The sequence below is a fragment of the Podarcis pityusensis genome, assembly GCF_964106645.2.
Source record: "Podarcis pityusensis genome assembly, chromosome: 2".
Classification (NCBI taxonomy): domain Eukaryota; kingdom Metazoa; phylum Chordata; class Lepidosauria; order Squamata; family Lacertidae; genus Podarcis; species Podarcis pityusensis.
Genome location: NC_138029.1, coordinates 12668938 through 12686633, shown reverse-complemented (window position 1 = coordinate 12686633; position 17696 = coordinate 12668938).

Below are 17696 nucleotides of genomic sequence, written 5' to 3'. Positions count from 1 at the left end.
GTAAAGCATAGACCACTACTGAGTAAATGTTTTTCCCAAGGTATTGGAATGCCACAAGTAATTTAGTAACAAAGTCCTACATGTGTTCTTTTATGTGATAGCCTATGTTTACACAAAGGTATCCATTTACTACTGTGTTATTATTTGATAGCACAGCAATTGGACGAAACCAGATGGAATCTGCTCTAGATTATATCCTCGCCAGACAAGGCGGTCTCTGTGCAACACTTAACTTGACAGGAGATGAATGCTCCTCATATCATGGTAGTCTTCCACAGGAGGACGAGATTCCGCTCTCTGAGCAAAATCTGTCCCAAAATAAGAGTGGGGAGTGTAGGGCCATAAGAAACCCCCACCAAATGGCCTTTCTGAGAAAGGAGAGTTCCGTCAGGAGGACAAGGCTGGCATTGATTGAACAGGCTCAAATGTTTATTATTCAAGGTTGTAAAGAGATAAGCAGACTCAGGAATGCACATTGCCGTGGCGTGGTGGGGCTGGTGGGGCCATTGCAGGAAGGAGGGGGGGCAAGCCCATGTAAGGACATAGGAACTTGCTATAACTTTTGATTTCCCAGAAATCAGGTGGTATTGTATTCTGCAAATGTATAAAAGTGGGCGCACCCTGACTGGGGTATGCAGATTGCGAGCTGATCGCGCTGTGCCTTTGTCCTGCATATGCATTTCAAATAAATCCTGTTGAATCCTGCAAGGTTGTTTGCCACTTCGTGTGAATCTGTGCTCCAGGGACCCAATAGCAGATATGGAAAATGTCTAACACCAAGACCTCCCTTAAAGCAGTAGTGGATCCCCAGATGGATTTCGCCAATGGAAGACAAGCCCCAAAAAAGTTAAATATGGAAAATAAATGGTTGAGATACTCAGACGTACTGATTGAGGATCAGGAAGGTATTAAGTTAAAACCGTTTGATCAAATTAAAGATAAAGTGAATTGGCTTCAATATTACCAAATTAATGAATTATTTAAGACTGACAAGAAAAATGGTTTTGCAACAGAAAAAACCAAATTGGAATCCTGATGTGCAATTTGTGGAATTTCAACAACAACAACACAACAAAATACTTAATAAAAACAAGAACAGAATGAAACCAAACCAATCCCTACCCCTAATTAGGTATTATCTAGATAAAAAGCAAAAACTAAAGGACACAACTAATTTAAATCCATTCATTCCAATAGGCTTACTCTGAGTAGAATCTCACTGCATTGTCACTACAACTCCTTGCATTATAGTGTTTGGGTAATTTTAAAAAAAGAGACATATTTGTTCTGAAATCCACTGGGGAGGCATGTGTTGTTGTTATTTTAAGAACCCAAATAATAATCTTGTTTCTTTTGATTTTTCCATAATATCTATTCTTTCCTTGCACAACTAACTTATCCTCCCAACTATTTTCATCATATAAAAATAAATTATCTCCTTAATCTCGTAAATTCCAATTATGGGTGGGTGGGTCGGTTGGTTGGTTGGTTGGTTGGTTAGTTCTTCAAGGAAATTTTGAAGCTGGGGGGTGTGTGCAGGAGGAAGTTGGGTGGGAAAAGTGCTGAGGCCCCCTTAAATGGAGAGAGAGAGAGAGAGAGAGAGAGAAGCAAAACTGACTTTGCCAGGACTTCTAGGGAGTGTCTCCAAAGAACCAAAAATGTCACATTTTTTTCATGGGCATTTTTCTTTTTGCACAACAAGGGAGAGAAAGGAAGCAGTTGACAATCTCAGAGCCAGAGAACATGGGGCATCTGTGGCCCTCCAGGCTGTTATAGACTCCAATGGGGGGAAGTGTGGTTTAGTAGTTAGAACACTGGACTGGGACTGGAGGTTTCGAATCCTTGCCCCTCCACTGCTCCCTGCTGAGCCCTGAAACTCACCCACGGGGATGTTGGGAGGGTGGGTAGGTGGCCGCCGGTTCTCTCAGCCTTGCCTACCTCACAGGCTCGTTGTGAGGACGGCAGAGATAACCACGTAGGCCGCCTGGAGGAAAGATGGGACATCGTTGCCCCTAACCATTGGCCCTGCTGGCTGCAAGCAGAGCGGTGGCTGGGTCCCAAAAAGTCACCCAGTGAGCTTCATATCTAAGCAGAAGATTTGAACCCCAGTGCCTCCCAGGTCCTAGTCTGGCAGTCTAACCACTAGGCCACACTCCCTCTCCACCTTCCTGCTTAAAGCAGCCCTTAATTGGGGACCTATGTTACTGCTTAAACCAGCTCTCTTTTTAGAACTGTGAAGCTGGCTTTGCATCGCCATTAGCCTCACCGTAAATTTAAGGCGCCCCCACCAAGAATCCTGGGAACTGTAGATTGTTAAAGGTGCTGGGAACTGCAGTATTCTCAGGGTTCTGGAAACCATAGCCTGCCAAGGGGTCTGGGAACTGCAGTTTAAGGGTGCTGGGACCTGTAGCTCCTGGGGTGTGCGTGTGCACCCGTTTGCTTTAAACACAATCCCGCAACCCAAAAGAAGGTTCATCTTGAGGACTACACTCTTGTGCACTGAAATGAAACTGCAAAACCTTCTCTCTCTCTCCTTTCCCAGAGCGGAATTGGGCGATGTCCGCTTGGGGACCCAACCCTCTCCAATGTCTGGGCCCTGATTCAGAGCTTAGGAATTTGCATCTGATTGCTATTTTGTCATCCTAGGATTTGTCTCTCCAGCCTTAGGCACCCAGCGACCCAGCAGGAGGTGGAGGAGGTGGCAAGGAGCCCCAGCCAGTCGCTTGTCAAAAGAAACTTGCAGATGGGAGCCGGAGCAAGGAGGCTGCGCTGAAACCAAAGAAGGGAGGTGCAGCTTCCACATGCGCAGAACAAGGGCAAAAGGCGACAAACACGGAATGACCTCAACCTGGTGGCTCAATAAGGACCGGTCTCTTGGAGAGGGATTTTTTTGGGGGGAGGGGAGCCCGCTTGGATCACCTGTTTGGGCCTGCGTAATTTTTTTATTTCAGCATGGAAGGAAAGAGAGGGGAAATGAAGCTGTTCCAGTCACTGCCTTTTCAAGGTAAGACCTTCTTGGTCTTTTCTGGGTCTGGGTTAAAGGCGGATCTACATGGATCCTCATGGATCCTCCACTTTTTTTAAAATAACTCCAACAAATGCAGTGTCAAATCACACCTGGAAGGCACGCCTACAGACTGGACTATCAAAAACGTGGATCCAACACTTTGCCGCGCTGTAGCACCACAAAAACATGGATCCGAGGCATGGATCCTCATGAATTCATATGATTTTTATATTGAAACAAAATGAAAAACACCATGATACTGTAGACCACATCTTAGTCTGTAGGCAGAACCAAAAAAAATCACGCATCCACTGTTTCTTGGTGCCGCAATGGCCCAGAAAAATGGTTAAAAAACACGGATCCTCATGATTTTTTCACTATATCAGCCCAAAGTCACCATCAGATCAAACATCATGGCCATGTGCACAGCATCCACCACAAAAAGCTCGGATCCACGGCTTCCTGGCCATACCGTGGCCCAAAAACGTGGTTTTGAAGCACGGATCCTCATGGATCCTCAAACCTTTTGCATTGAGCCACCCCTAAATCACTGTCAAATCACGCATCATAGCCAAGAGCACAGCCTACACCACAAAAAACTCGGATCCATGGCTTCCTGGCCATACCGTGGCCCAAAAACGTGGTTTTGAAGCATGGATCCTCATGGATCCTCATGATTTTTGCACTAGATCAGCCCAAAGTCACTGTCAAATCACATGTCATAGCCAGGGGCACAGCCTGCACCACAAAAAACTTGGATCCACGGCTTCCTGGTCATACCATGGCCCAAAAACGTGGTTTTGAAGCACGGATCCTCATGGATCCTCTCCCTTTTTTCATTGGGCCAAACCAAACTCACCATCAACTCACACATCATGTCCAGGGGCACAGCCTGCACCACAAAAAATCTCTGAAGCACGGATCCTCATGGATCCTCATGCTTTTTGCGTTGGGGAACCCCAAATTCACCCTTTATTCAAATATCTTGTACATAACCACAGATCTGACCACAAGCATCATGGATCTACTGCTTCGTGGCCCTGGCCAGATGCTACCCTGGATATATTGGTCAATTTTTAGGTAGGTGTGTTGGGATGGAGGAAACGGAGTCGGCTGAATCTCTATCCAACAAAGATGGGGGTCCAATGGCTGGGTCAGAATGATTTTGGTTCAGTTTGCCAGCTCCCAGCTCTTCATGGGGTGCAAAAGTCACCTGTAGCCGCCATCAGGAGTCCCGGTGTGATCCTGGATGCTTCTGTCTCTATGGAGGCAGTGGTCACAAATGTAGCCAAACTGCCATTTTTTAATCTATGTCAGGCTAGGCGATTGGTACCGTACCTGTCCCTTTCCAACCTAGCCATGGTGATCCATGCAGTAGTCACCTGCAGACTAGACTACTTTAATTTGCTCTACACCTGAGCCGGGGAGGGCAGGGTATAAATGCGAGAGAGAGAGAGAGAGAGAGAGAGAGAGAGAGAGAGATGCAGGGCTACCCTTGAGACTGCTCCAGAAACTCCAAATGGTCTAAAATGCAGGTGCATGAGTTCTTACTTGGACTTTGTGAAGAGCCCACATTCAGCTGGTTGTTCATCAGCTGGATTGGTTCCAGGTGGAGTATCGAATCAGGTTCAAGGTTTTGGTGCTAGTCTTTAAAGCCCTAAACAGTGACCTTTCTTATCTGTGGGAATTATCTTCCAATACACCCCCCATGAGTGTGACGCTCATCTAACAGCAACCTACTGGTGGTCCCTGGCCCAAAACCTATCCAGCTGTCCTCAACCAGAGCCAGAACCTTTTTGGTGGAACGCTTTGTCTAATGAGACCAGGGCTCAGTGCAATCTATCTCAGTTCTCTCACTTGTCATGGTGAGTGGGCTTGCACATTCCTATGACCCTTGTGAGCGAAGCCGTCGGGAATCTCGTACTCCCAGCAGGGTCACCCAAGGCAGTAAGGGCAAAGAAAATTAAATATGCTCAGAGTCCTATAGTGATTTCATGCTCTTTATTGCAGCTTGTAAAACAGTGACTGAATTTTCCCCCAAACCTCAGGCTTTTATATACATTATTTACAGAATGAGTCCCGTCTGATTGGCTGATTCTGCTTCCCTCCTGGAGCCTGATTGGTCTTTTCCTGCAAGCCAATCAGTTATTGCATTCTAGGATCCTACTTGCCTATTCTTCTAGGATCCAAGCTTAGTCCATAACAGGGAAGGAGCTAGACAAAGAATGATCCAAGAAGTCCTCAATGGCAGAACAGGCGGATGATAACAAGTGGTGTGTTACAACAGCTGTGAAGGTGGATGAAGGCTGCAGCAGATAGGATCCACCAGTTCATCGTGACTACTCATGCCATCAGAACAGAGCCCTACTGCGAAGACTGTACGTTGGTCAGCATGCACTGATCTACACACATAAAACAAATTCACGCACAGGCGTCTTCCAAAAACCCAAGCCAAACCCCAACCCCCCCCCCCATGGCAATCAGCAAATGGCTAAGGGGGCAGGAATGTGAAATCTGGAAGCCCCTAGCCATGAACCGACACATGGGCGGTGGATACAAATTCAGTCGTTCTGACTCAAGGAGCGAGGCAGTTGAGCAGCTCAGCAGCTGGATTCCTCCCGTACTCCCTGGCGAGGTCTGTCACACGCATTCCACCGTCGTGCTTCCGGATGATCTCCTTCTTCATTTCCAGAGTAACCTTCTCCTTCTTCCCCTCGCCGGCCTCTGCAGCAGCAGTCTTCTTGGGTCCCATGGCAGCACAGCTCCTACCTGCGCAACCCCCCCCAAAAAATCAGTGCTTCACATCCAAAAAATTCAAAAGCACCCAGCCACCCACCACACAGAAATTCAAACCCAGAACCAAGTCCTTGAATTCCAAACACCCCAACCCAAAATCCAAAAACCCCAAAAATTTTTAAAAGTTTAACTTACCGAATGGCTGCAAAAGAAGTTTTGGGAAAGCTTCAAAAATCACCAAAGTCTTCAAAAACCTCAACTATTCCCCCAGCCACCCACCACACAGAAATTGCAAACCCCTCCCCAACTGTTCCCCCAGTCACCCCCCCACAGAAATTCAAACCCAGATTTTTTTAAAAAAAAACACAGCAGAGTGGCCCAATGGTCACAGAAAATCATAAAAATGCAGAAAAAACCACACAAGCTTCCAGATTCTTGCAAACCCCTCCCCAACTGTTCCCCCAGCCACCCACCACACAGAAATTCAAATCCAGAATTTTTTTTAAAAAAACAGCAGAGTGGCCCAATGGTCACAAAAAATCATAAAAATGCAGGAAAAAAACACAAGCTTCCAGATTCTTGCAAACCCCTCCCCAACACCAAGTCCTTGAATTCCAAACACCCCAACCCAAAATCCAAAAACCCCAAAAAAAGTTTTTAAAGTTTAACTTACCAAATGGCTGCAAAAGAAGTTTTGGAAAAGCTTCAAAAATCACCAAAGTCTTCAAAAACCTCAAAAAAGGCTCCTCGAAGTCAAGTCGCAACTGCACCTCTTCAAGCAATGCACCCTGGGTATTAACGGTTTTACGAAAAAGGAAACAAACTTGCAAGACGTTTTCGTCTTGCGAAGCAAGCCCATAGGGAAATTCGTCTTGCGAAGCACCTCAAAAAACGCAAAACCCTTTCGTCTAGCGAGTTTTTCGTCTTGCGAGGCATTCGTCTTGCGGGGCACCACTGTAGAGATGAGCTTGCTGTATCTCCAAATCTGGGAGAGTTGTGTACAGCTATTAACCAAGTGAAAAACAACAAAGCCAGTGGACCTGATGGGATACCTGCTGAAATCTTCAAAGTGGGTGGAATTGAACTTACACAACAACTTCACAAGTGCATCAAAAAACTCTGGGAGAGAGAAGCGATCCCAGCAGACTTCAGGGATGCCAAAGTTATCAATCTCATTTTAAAAAGGTGACAGAACTGATTGCGGAAACTATCGAGGCATCTCTCTATTAGCTGTGGCCGGCAAAATTCTTGCAAGGATCTTAACAAACCGTCTCTTAACATTATCCGAGGTGACCCTTCCTGAATCCCAAAATGGTTTTCAGCCTTCTAGGGGGACAGTGGACATGATTTTCACAGCTCAGCAACTTCAGGAAAAATGCAGAGAGCAAAACCAACCTTGGTACTCACACCATGCCGCCAGCTCTAGTGGTGCATCCAGCACCTCAGGGGTTCCCCTTGCTTGCTTATGAGAAGAACTGGCTCTGCATTCCATACAAAATGTTGTTGTGCCTGCTGTTTTCTGCAGAGACTGAAGATTCCTTCCCCCAGGTTTTGGCCCTGCTCAAGAACCAGTTAAGCACTTCCATGCCCCATTCATTTAAACTGCTGAATAAACTTGGCCCTTCCATGAATCCCATTGAAATCTATAACATTATTCAGTTGTGTCTCAGCATATTTATGGGAAATGTCACTATTACAAAGAGTTTGGAAGAAGAGTTTGGACTTGATATTCCGCCTTTCACTCCCCTTGAGGAGTCTCAAAGCAGCTAACAATCTCCTTTCCCTTCCTTCCCCACAACAGACACCCTGTGAGGAGCTGCATGTGGAGGAGCGGGGAAGCGAACACAGCTCACCAGATTACGAGTCCACCGCTCTTAACCACTACACCACACTGGCTCAAAGACTAATAGATGGCAGCTATACATAACCTTTAGCTTAAAAAATAGCAACAATATCTATCTAATGGAACAGTGCAGCGTACTAGCTAGTGTCATAGAATCATAAAATCATAGAGCTGGAAGAGACCGCAAAGGCCATCTGGTCCAACCCCCTGCCATGCTGGAATTCCAGACCTTTTACATTTTGGTCACCCTCCTCTGGACATGCTCCAGCTTGACAATATCCTTCTTCAACTGTGGTGCCCAGAACTGGACACAGTATTTCAGGTGTGGTCTGACCAACCAGAATAGTGTGGTAGCATTCCTTCGCTTGATCTAGACACTATACTCCTACTGATGCAGCTCAGAATTGCATTGGCGTTCTTAGCTGCCACATCACACTGTTGACTCATGTTCAGCTTGTGGTCAACTAAGACTCCCGGATCCCTTTCACAGGTACTGCTGTCAAGCCAAGTGTCCCCCACCTGTGCATTTCATTTTTTCTATCCAGGTGTAGTACCTTACATTTCTCCCTACTGAACTCCTTATTGTTGGTTTTGGCCCAGCTCTCTAGGCTATTCAGGTCATTTTGAATTCTGACCCTGCCCTCTGGTGTATTAGCAACCCCTCCCAGTTTGCAGTCATTTGCAAATTTGATTAGCATGCCCTCTATTCCATCATCCAAATCATTTATAAAAATATTGAATAGCACCAGGCCCAGGGCAGAACCTTGTGGAACCCCAATAGTCATTTTTTTCCAGGATGAAGATGAGCCACTGATGAGCACTCTTTGGGTTCAGCCCGTCAACCAGTTACAAATCCACCTAACAGTAGCTTTGTCTAGCCCACATTTTACTAGCTTTTTTGCAATAATATCATGGGGGACCTTTTCAAAGGCCTTACTGAAGTCAAGGTAAGCTGGTACAAGGGAAAGCAGGATTGTAATTACCGTAAAAATTACTGATCACTTTGGATCAGCAGTCTCAACCTAACCCACTATGTGGGGAGAGCCACGTGTTCCTTTGGAAGGCAGGTGGAATACAGTGCGATATACTGACAGCTGTTTTAAAAGATGTAACTGTAACTTAAAACAACCCAGTATCAGGAAAAAATAAAAATAGATGGTCCCTGTGTGGATAGTCAAGTCTGCATGATGGGGCCACCTCCAGTGACCATGTGGCCTGATATAAGAGGGTTCTAAAATCAGTCCTGAAAGTAGACTGATTGAGAATGACACACACATAGCTTTTGCTCTTCCATTAACAGGGTGAGCTGAAGCAATTTCTTGCCTCCCTTTGGGCTTAGCAATACTTCCTACAGCATTCTTGTTGAAGGGCATTGGAGAGTTAGGTGAGGGTCACTTTTCTGTTTTTCCACCAAGTCCCCAGACAAGAATGCTACAGCATCAGCCCCAAACACTCAGTCTCATAACAAAAAATACTCAACGGAGTTAGGGCTGAGGGTAGGGGAAGTACAATCATGATCTTTCCAGTCCTCTAGAAGCTGACCCTTTTGGTCATTTTGATCATGGAGCCAAATATCTGTTCCCAAGTTTAAAGAGTCTAAACAAGTAAAGAACAAGCTTGCCCTTTACATGCAAAAGCCCTGAAATTCAGCCCATTGGGCAACTGATCATGGGGCTGGGAGGAGGGAGGTAAGGACTAGCACCTTCTCTGCCCTTCACCTCCAACAGCTACACCTAAAAGTTTCATGATGGGGTTCGATTTGAGAAGCTGAATGTTTATAAAGGCACTTAGTCGATTTCTGCCATGGAAATTCTGAACAGAAACACTCTGCAGGTTCAGCCCCCAACAGAAACTGCTCTGTGGTCTCTGTGTTGGGAAAGGGAACAGATCTTGCTCATCACCAACCTTCCCTCCGCAAATCAGTATCACTATGAGGCTGAACTGAACAGCTTGCTCCAGAGTTTTAAGAGATACGTTTCTGTGGTGTAGTGGTTAAGAGCGGTGGACTCTAATCTGGTGAGCTGGGTTCGCTTCCCTGCTCCTCTACATGCAGCTGCTGGGTGACCTTGGGCCAGTCACACTTCTCTCTGAACTCTCTCAGCCCCACCTACCTCACAAGGTGTCTGTTGTGGGGGTGGAAGGGAAAGGAGATTTTTAGCCACTTTGAGACTCCTTCAAGTAGAGAAAAGCAGGATATAAAAACCAACTCCATGAATAAGAATTCTATGGAAAAGGACCATCCCTGCCATGATGATGAAAACTATATGTTTGGATTTTGCTGTATTATACCAACCTGTGGAATATGACAGTTCGTAGTTTCAAAATCTATTTGGCCACAGTGGATTGACAGTCTGGACGCATGAAAACCTCTGGAAGATCAATGCCTATGCGAAAGCAGTGGTACCAGTCCTTGCAGTTTCCTTCACAGTAAACCACAGTTAGGTCACCAGTTAGGTCACCACTGGGCCTCCTGCCCCCTTCCTTCAAAAAACATAGTGACCAGCAGCCTTCAAACAAGGAAGGTAAAATATCTGAGCAATAGGTTAGTGTATCCTTCCATCCCTCTGGGCATGATTGAGACACAGTAATGTGACTCTCTTTCAAGATTTGTCTCTTCTTGGGAGGAACAGCATCGATTTCCACTTGAAAATATTTGTCTTGTCCTTCAAAATAGGTTTTCCCACTGTACTGTTTTATTTCTTTTGCAATCCAGGGTCTAATGGCAGCCATATCCTTTTGTATGAACTGTAATTGGGCAGCAGAAGCAATCAGATGGGCGATGGTACATGTGAAAGGACCGTAGTTACTGGAATTACCTTGCCTGGGTATATCAGTTGGTGCAAAAAATGACCAGTCCGCAAAACTATAGGGATATTTTGAATCCATCTCAATCCATGTTTGGAATCTAGGTAGAGCATGGTCTTCCTTTGAAAAATGATTACTATCAGTATCCAGTGGACTTCTCTGTCATTTACTGGAATAATCAAAACATCTTTCTTTAGCACTCCAAATCTCAAACAGTTCTTCAGAGCTTGCATTGGCAATCTTTGACATATCTGCATGAAGTGGCAAGTGAGTGGGGAAATTGTTCCATCGTGACCTAGCTCTTTGGCCATGATCACCCTGGAGGCAAGAAAGGCATCTATTATGCGGTCATTTATCCAGTTTGATCCTTTCAGTGTGTTTATGTCATAGTCATACACACAGATGTTGCCAACTGAACCCACAAGTCTCATTATTCATCTTCTGTATATTTTTCAAAGTTATATACCATTGAAAGAATATTTTTGTACAGTCATACCTCATGTTACGGCCGCTTCAGGTTACGTGTTTTTGGGTTGCGGACCGCGGGAAACCTGGAAGTACCGGAACGGGTTACTTCCGGGTTTCGCCTCTCGCACATGCGCAGAAGCGCCAAATTGCGCCAGCGCCTGTGCAGACATGGTGCTTCAGGATGCGAACGCTGTGGGTTGCGGACGTGCCTCAGTCACGGGTTATGTCTGCAACCCAAGGTTCCACTGTACCAATTTTGTTTTAGGGCTTAACTTGCAGTAAATGTTATTCCATTATTCATAATTGTTCTCATTGTTCCACTGTAAACTGCTCTTAAAATTTTTGCATCCATTTTGTCATATAAGGTTTTGCTTGTTCGGGCTCGGTGTCATATTTGAGTAATAGTTTATAAATTTTACCCAAAAGGTAGAACTCTGTTATGATGGACTTAAATTCTGTCTTTTCACTGATTTAAATGTTTGCCATACAGTCTTTCTTGAATCTGGATATTAGTTGACAGTATGTAAGCAGTTTCATATTTTTTCTCCTCTTTAATACTTTGGCATGTATTTGATCTGTTCTTGAAGATGAACCATATCTTGGTACAATATATAGTCATATATTCTCCTATCAGCTCTAATAATAATGTTCCAGTGGTGACATTAACAGTGCAGGTAAGGGCATTTTTGTGATTTTTGTAGTGCAACTCATGATTTTTGTGGTGCAGGCTGTGCCCCTGGCTATGATGTGTGATTTGACGGTGAGTTTGGGGAGCCCCAATGTGAAAAGAGTGAGGATCCATGAGGATCTGTGCTTCAAAACCACGTTTTTTAGCCATGGAGTGGCCAGAAATCAATGGATCCGAGTTTTTTTGTGGTGCAGGTTGTGACCCTGGGCATAATGTGTGATTTGATAGTGAGTTTGGGTTTGCCCAATGCAAAAAGCATGAGGATCCATGAGGATCCGTGCTTCAAAACCACGTTTTTGGGCCATGGAGTGGCCAGGAAGCCGTGGATCCGAGTTTTTTGTGGTGCAAGCTATGCTCCTGGGCATGATGTGTGATTTGATGGTGATTTAGGGGTGGCCCAGAGCAAAAAAGCGTGAGGATCCATGAGGATCCGTACTTCAAAACCACGTTTTTGGGCTACGGTGTCGCCAGGAAGCTGTGGATCCATGATTTTTGTGTTGCATGCTGTGCCCATGGCCATGATGTTTGATCTGATGGTGACTTTGGGATGATGTAGTGAAAAACTCATGAGGATCCATGAGGATCCGTGTTTTTTAACCATGTTTTTGCGCCATTTCGGCAGCACGAAACAGTGGATGCGTGATTTTTTTGGTTCTGCTTACAGACTAAAAAGTGGTCTACAGTATCATGGTGTTTTTATTTTGTTTCACTATAAAAATCATATGAATGAGGATCCATGTCTCGGATCCATGTTTTTGTGGTGTTGCATCCACGTTTTTGATAGTCCAGTCTGTAGGCGTGCCTTCCAGGTGTGATTTGACACTGCATTTGTTGGAGTTATTTTTAAAAAAGTGGAGGATCCATGAGGATCCGTGTAGATCCGCCTTTAACCCAGACCCAAGTGCACAATTATCAAGAACTGAATCCTACACAGGAGTAGACCCACCGGTTAGGCTTTAGTGGGTCTGCTCTGGAGGAGGCTCTGAAAAACGGGACGAGAGCGTGCATTAAGACCGGCCAAGATCATGCGAACAGAGTCAATATTTTAATTAATATTGGTTTATTAATTGGTTTATTAATTACAAGCAAACAGCAAAGAACCTGCACAAACAATGCTAACACCAAACCCTACGTATAGTAAGTAAAAGAGAAAAATCGCCACCCAACCCCACCCCCACCCATCGTTCCCCCCTCCACCTATTTCCCCTTTTCTTCCTAATGTCTCAACAAATGAAAATGATTTATAAAAATGTTACATGGGGGGAAAAACATGAAAGAGAGACATTGCACACTTTTGTAAATCAACAAAATCTTTAATAAATAAATAAATAACTACTAGTCATAAAAAAGGGCCTCCTCACCTGAAGGACATCAAAGCCCACCTGAAGTCCCAAAACAAAACTATCATATCCTGATCCACGCAGATCCATCCGTGTATGGAGCGATCTGCGTTGATCTGGATCTGATAGTTTACGACTCCCTGTTGTAGGGTATAACATGTATAATAGTATGTTTTGGGACTTCAGGTGGACTTTGATGACCTTCAGGTGAGCTTTGGGGCGTACAGCTTTCCTCCATCTCTACTGCGCAGGATTCCTCGGGAATGACAAGATCTTTTGCACAGCTTTCCTCCATCTCAACTGTGGAGGATTTCTCTTGAATTACCAGATCTAGCAAAGAACCACACTTCGAACAAGTAGTTAGACTCTCGCTGTTCACTGCACTTCCCGGGGTAATCACCACTACAGTTGCTATTAGAGATGTATCTGTTGTGGTGGTCCTGATGCAACATCTCTCAATCCCAACCAATGCTGCACTCAGCAGCTGGAAACCTGCAGCGATATAGCCTAGATAAATAGAAGGTCCAATATGCTGCTCGCTGGGAATTTGAGGCAATTCAAAAGTTTCAGGGAAGTCAATTTCCCCATTTTGTAAGACAGCAGACATGTTCCATACCACAGAAATCAGGACGAGTATCCCTGCAACTAAGTTCAGCAGAGCTCCAAGCCTAAAAAAGCGAAAGAGAAAATCCTTATGTTTTCTGGGCTTGAACACATTGTACAAGGCAAATGAAATTAATCCTAGGGCCACTGAATTCATAATGGAAGCTAATGCCATTAAATCCTGTGCAATAAATATTTCTCTCGGGAGGGTTGGATGTTGCTCATTGAGATCTTCGCAATGCCAAAAAGAGTTGCCATCGTTAGAAGGGTCTTTCCAAAAGCAGACATCCCAGATTCCAATCCAGATGTTTCCAGAGCCAATCCCCTTGATGTTTTCCACACGCCACACTCTCCAGTTGACACCGAGTGTTGACGCAATGCACATCGGCAAGGCCAAAATATCCACCAGGAATGCAGATATCTGGAGGCCGGAAACTAAGCTCAGCCATCTGATTACCAGGGAGCCTTCTTTCACCCGCAGGGGGGGTTTGGAGAGGAGGGGACCAGGGGAGACATTGGCAGACATCCTGGAAACAAAAGAGAAGACAAGATGCAGTGAGAGAGGGAATAACAAGCATGTCAAGTCATTGAAGGACATCCTCCCTCCTGCATTCCATGCACAGAAAGAAGCAGCAAAAGAAAAAGTTCCTGCTCTCTCCCACCCCCTGGTTAGGTAGAGACACCTGATCCAGAGAAGCCGACACTCATACTTTCTTCCAGCACATTGCTACTGATTTAATCTACTGTTGCATTGTTCCTGTGAAAATGGCCAGAACCTCAGCAACCTGTTGTGGATGGGAAGCTGCTCATGATTTTGCTGTTTTGTGGGTTAAACCACAGAGCCTAGGACTTGCCGATCAGAAGGTTGGCGGTTCGAATCCCCGTGACGGGGTGACCTCCCGTTGTTCGGTCCCTGCTCCTGCCAACCTAGCAGTTCGAAAGCACGTCAAAGTGCAAGTAGATAAATAGGTACCGCTCCGACGGGAAGGCAAACAGCGTTTCTGTGCGCTGCTCTGGTTCGCCAGAAGCGGCTTAATAATGACCCGGAAGCTGTATGCCGGCTCCCTCGGCCAATAAAGCGAGATGAGCGCCGCAACCCCAGAGTCGGTCACAACTGGACCTAATGGTCAGGGGTCCCTTTACCTTTACTGCACCTATCTTTTCCCACTGAGCATAAACACAGCTGATGGCATAGTGAGGAATGTTTAATCCATAAACTTACGTGAAATGCCTTCCTCAGCTACAGTCTAGCGTGCCAGGAACAGCGCAGGTATTTGAGCTGACGTTCGCCTGAGCAGCCAGCCAGCCACAGCAGCAACTGCTCTGCAGAATTCTTAGGTCAGTTACAGTCCAGTTAGAATCCTGACAACAACACAAATCATAACTCCAGGGTACTGGTCATTTGGAACATCAGGAAGTGGAAAATGGGAGGGAACTCAGTTCCCTTCTTTCCCAAAACAGAGTGTCTATTCCAGGACACTGTGCAGTTAAAACGCGTTCTTCCTGAAGTCAGATTCAGAGCAGTTCCAGCAGTAAAAATGGTGATACAGTATGTGTATCTCAGTACAGATTTGTTTGATGGGCCTGAATGCATTTCATAAAGGATCTCCATGTACAAGAAAGGCTAATAGCATGAGGCCCTGAACAATAAGAATCTCCTTGGCAAAATTATTGAAGACTCCTTACAAACCTATCATTCTTCTTCCCCATCCCATCTTGTTTGGACATTATAGTAAGGGAGAAGATCTTAGCTCTTTTCCTTTGCACTGGGACCACATGGAATGTGTGCCATGGGACCCCATCACTCACACCAATACAGGCAATACCATTTTCAGAACCTAGGTGTCCATGATTTAAAATCGCTTTCCTAAGACACTTCCGTCAAAATATTTGTGTTGCTTTCTTTCTGTTCCTTTCTGTGTTGATGCTCCGAATGTGAGCTGCTCAGCTGCGTGCAGTTTCCACTGAAGTGTGTGTGTGTGATTAACATTCGGCCAAGCAATAGGCCTAAATAACTTTGGGAGCCAGCCTTTAAAAATCTAAAGGAGATATCAAATTCAGAGGAATTAACAGCTGTCATCTTTTTGACTATTTTAAACATCTTAGAACATACACAAATGTTAATGTTTGAAGGAAGGCAGCAAATGGAGCATTGGAGCCATCCATTCATTTCAGGAGTTGTGCCCATTGATAAGATGAAGCACTTTCACATCGCATGGCAGTGTGCAGTGCTTTTAAAATGGTAAAGGTAAAGGACCCCGGACACTTAAGTCCAGTCACGAGCAACTTGGGGGGGGGGTGCCACTCATCTGGCTTTACTGGCCGTGGCAGCCGACGTTGGTCCGCAGACAGTTTTTCCGGGTCATGTGGCCAACATGACTAAGCCACTTCTGGCGAAACCAGAACAGCACACAGAAACGCCGTTTACCGTCCCTCCAGAGCAGTACCTATTTATCTACTTGCACTTTGACATGGTTTGGAACTGCTAGGTTGGCAGGAGCTGGGACCGAGCAATGGGAGCTCACCCCGTCAAAGATGCAAGTCCAGTTCTGTATCTGCATGACATCATCCACACCCAAATGCTCTCCCATTCTGTTTCCCCCACTTAATCCGGATACACCATCTCCATTGAAAACTCTGCTCAGTGACACCCATCCAATAGAAAAATGCTGACCGTCTTCATGCAGATACACTTCCGTGCAGGGGTTTGGCCGACAAGTTCTTCCCGAGTGGGGGGATGTTTTCAGGGGCTCTTTGCTTTTCCCTGCCTCCCCTTTCATCCTCACCTGAGGAGATCTTGGCCATTCTCTTGACAGGGACTTCCGTTCTCAGGCCGGATTTCTGTTTTCCTTCATTCCTCCTTCTCCCGGTCTGGTTCACTGAGCAAATAAGAGAGAGGAGGTTTCATGCAAGTCAAGGTGTGCAATGGATCTTCAGGGCATTTGGAAGGAAGAAAAGGTTCAGGAACAAGCAACGCAGCAGCCCCCCAAGCGTAAAAACAGATTTGGACACATCGCTCATGAGATCCCCCCCCCCCCCCGCGGATATAAATGCAGAACATCCCGTGCTCCTATTAATATACAAAGTGGGGTATTTCATATGATAAGAACAGAGGCAGCTGCCTTATATGGAGCCAGACCAATTTTGGGAAAGTGCTACATGGGCCAGTCCACCAATTGGCTACCAATGAGAACATAGCAAAAGACAAAATGGCTGCCATATGCTGTGGTATGAAATAAATTTGCCTGGGTGTGGGGCGTGACGGCCGCACCCTGCAAGACCCTTTCCACGTGGCCTAGGTCCAGACTCGCTAGCCCCACAAAAGAGGCTCCTCATGAGGCTGGAGGAACATGGCCTGGCTGTGGGGCATGATTCGAAACCTCCAGTCCCAGTCCAGTGCTCTAACCACAAAACCACACTGCCCCCCATTGCAGTCTATAACAGCCTGGAGGGGCCACATATTCTCTGGCTCTGAGATTGTCCAAAGTTTCCTTTCTCTCCCTTGTTGTGCAAAAAGAAAAATGCCCATGACAAAATGTGACATTTTTGGTTCTTTGGAGACAGTTCTGCTTCCCTCTCTCTCTCTCTCTCTCTCTCTTTTCATTTAAAGGAGTCTCATCCCTTTTCCCACCCAACTTCCCCACCCAACTTCCTCCTGCACCCCCCCCAGCTTCAAGATTTCCATGAAGAACTAACTAACTAACCAACCAACCAGCCAACCAACCAACCCATAACTGGAATTTACGAGATGAAGGAGATAATTTATTTTTATATAATGGAAACAGATGGGAAGATAAATTAATTGCGCAAGGCAAGAATATATAGGATGGCAAAAATCAAAAGAAGCAAAGATTATGATTTGGGTTCTTAAAATAACAACAACACATGCCTCCTCAGTGGATTTCAGAACAAATATGTCTTTTTTAAAATAACCCAAACACTGTAATGCAAGGAGTTGTAGTGAAAATGCAGTGACATTCTACTCAGAGTAAGCCTATTGGAATGAATGGGTTTGAATTAGTTGTGTCCTTTAGTTTTTGCCTTTTATCTGCATAATACCTAATTAGGGGTAGGGATTGGTTTGGTTTCTTTCTGTTCTTGTTTTTATTAAGTATTTTGTTGAGTTCTTGTTGTTGTTGAAATTCCACAAATTGCACATCAGGATTCATTACATAGTAAGTTTCCCCCCCTTTTTCTATTTTCATT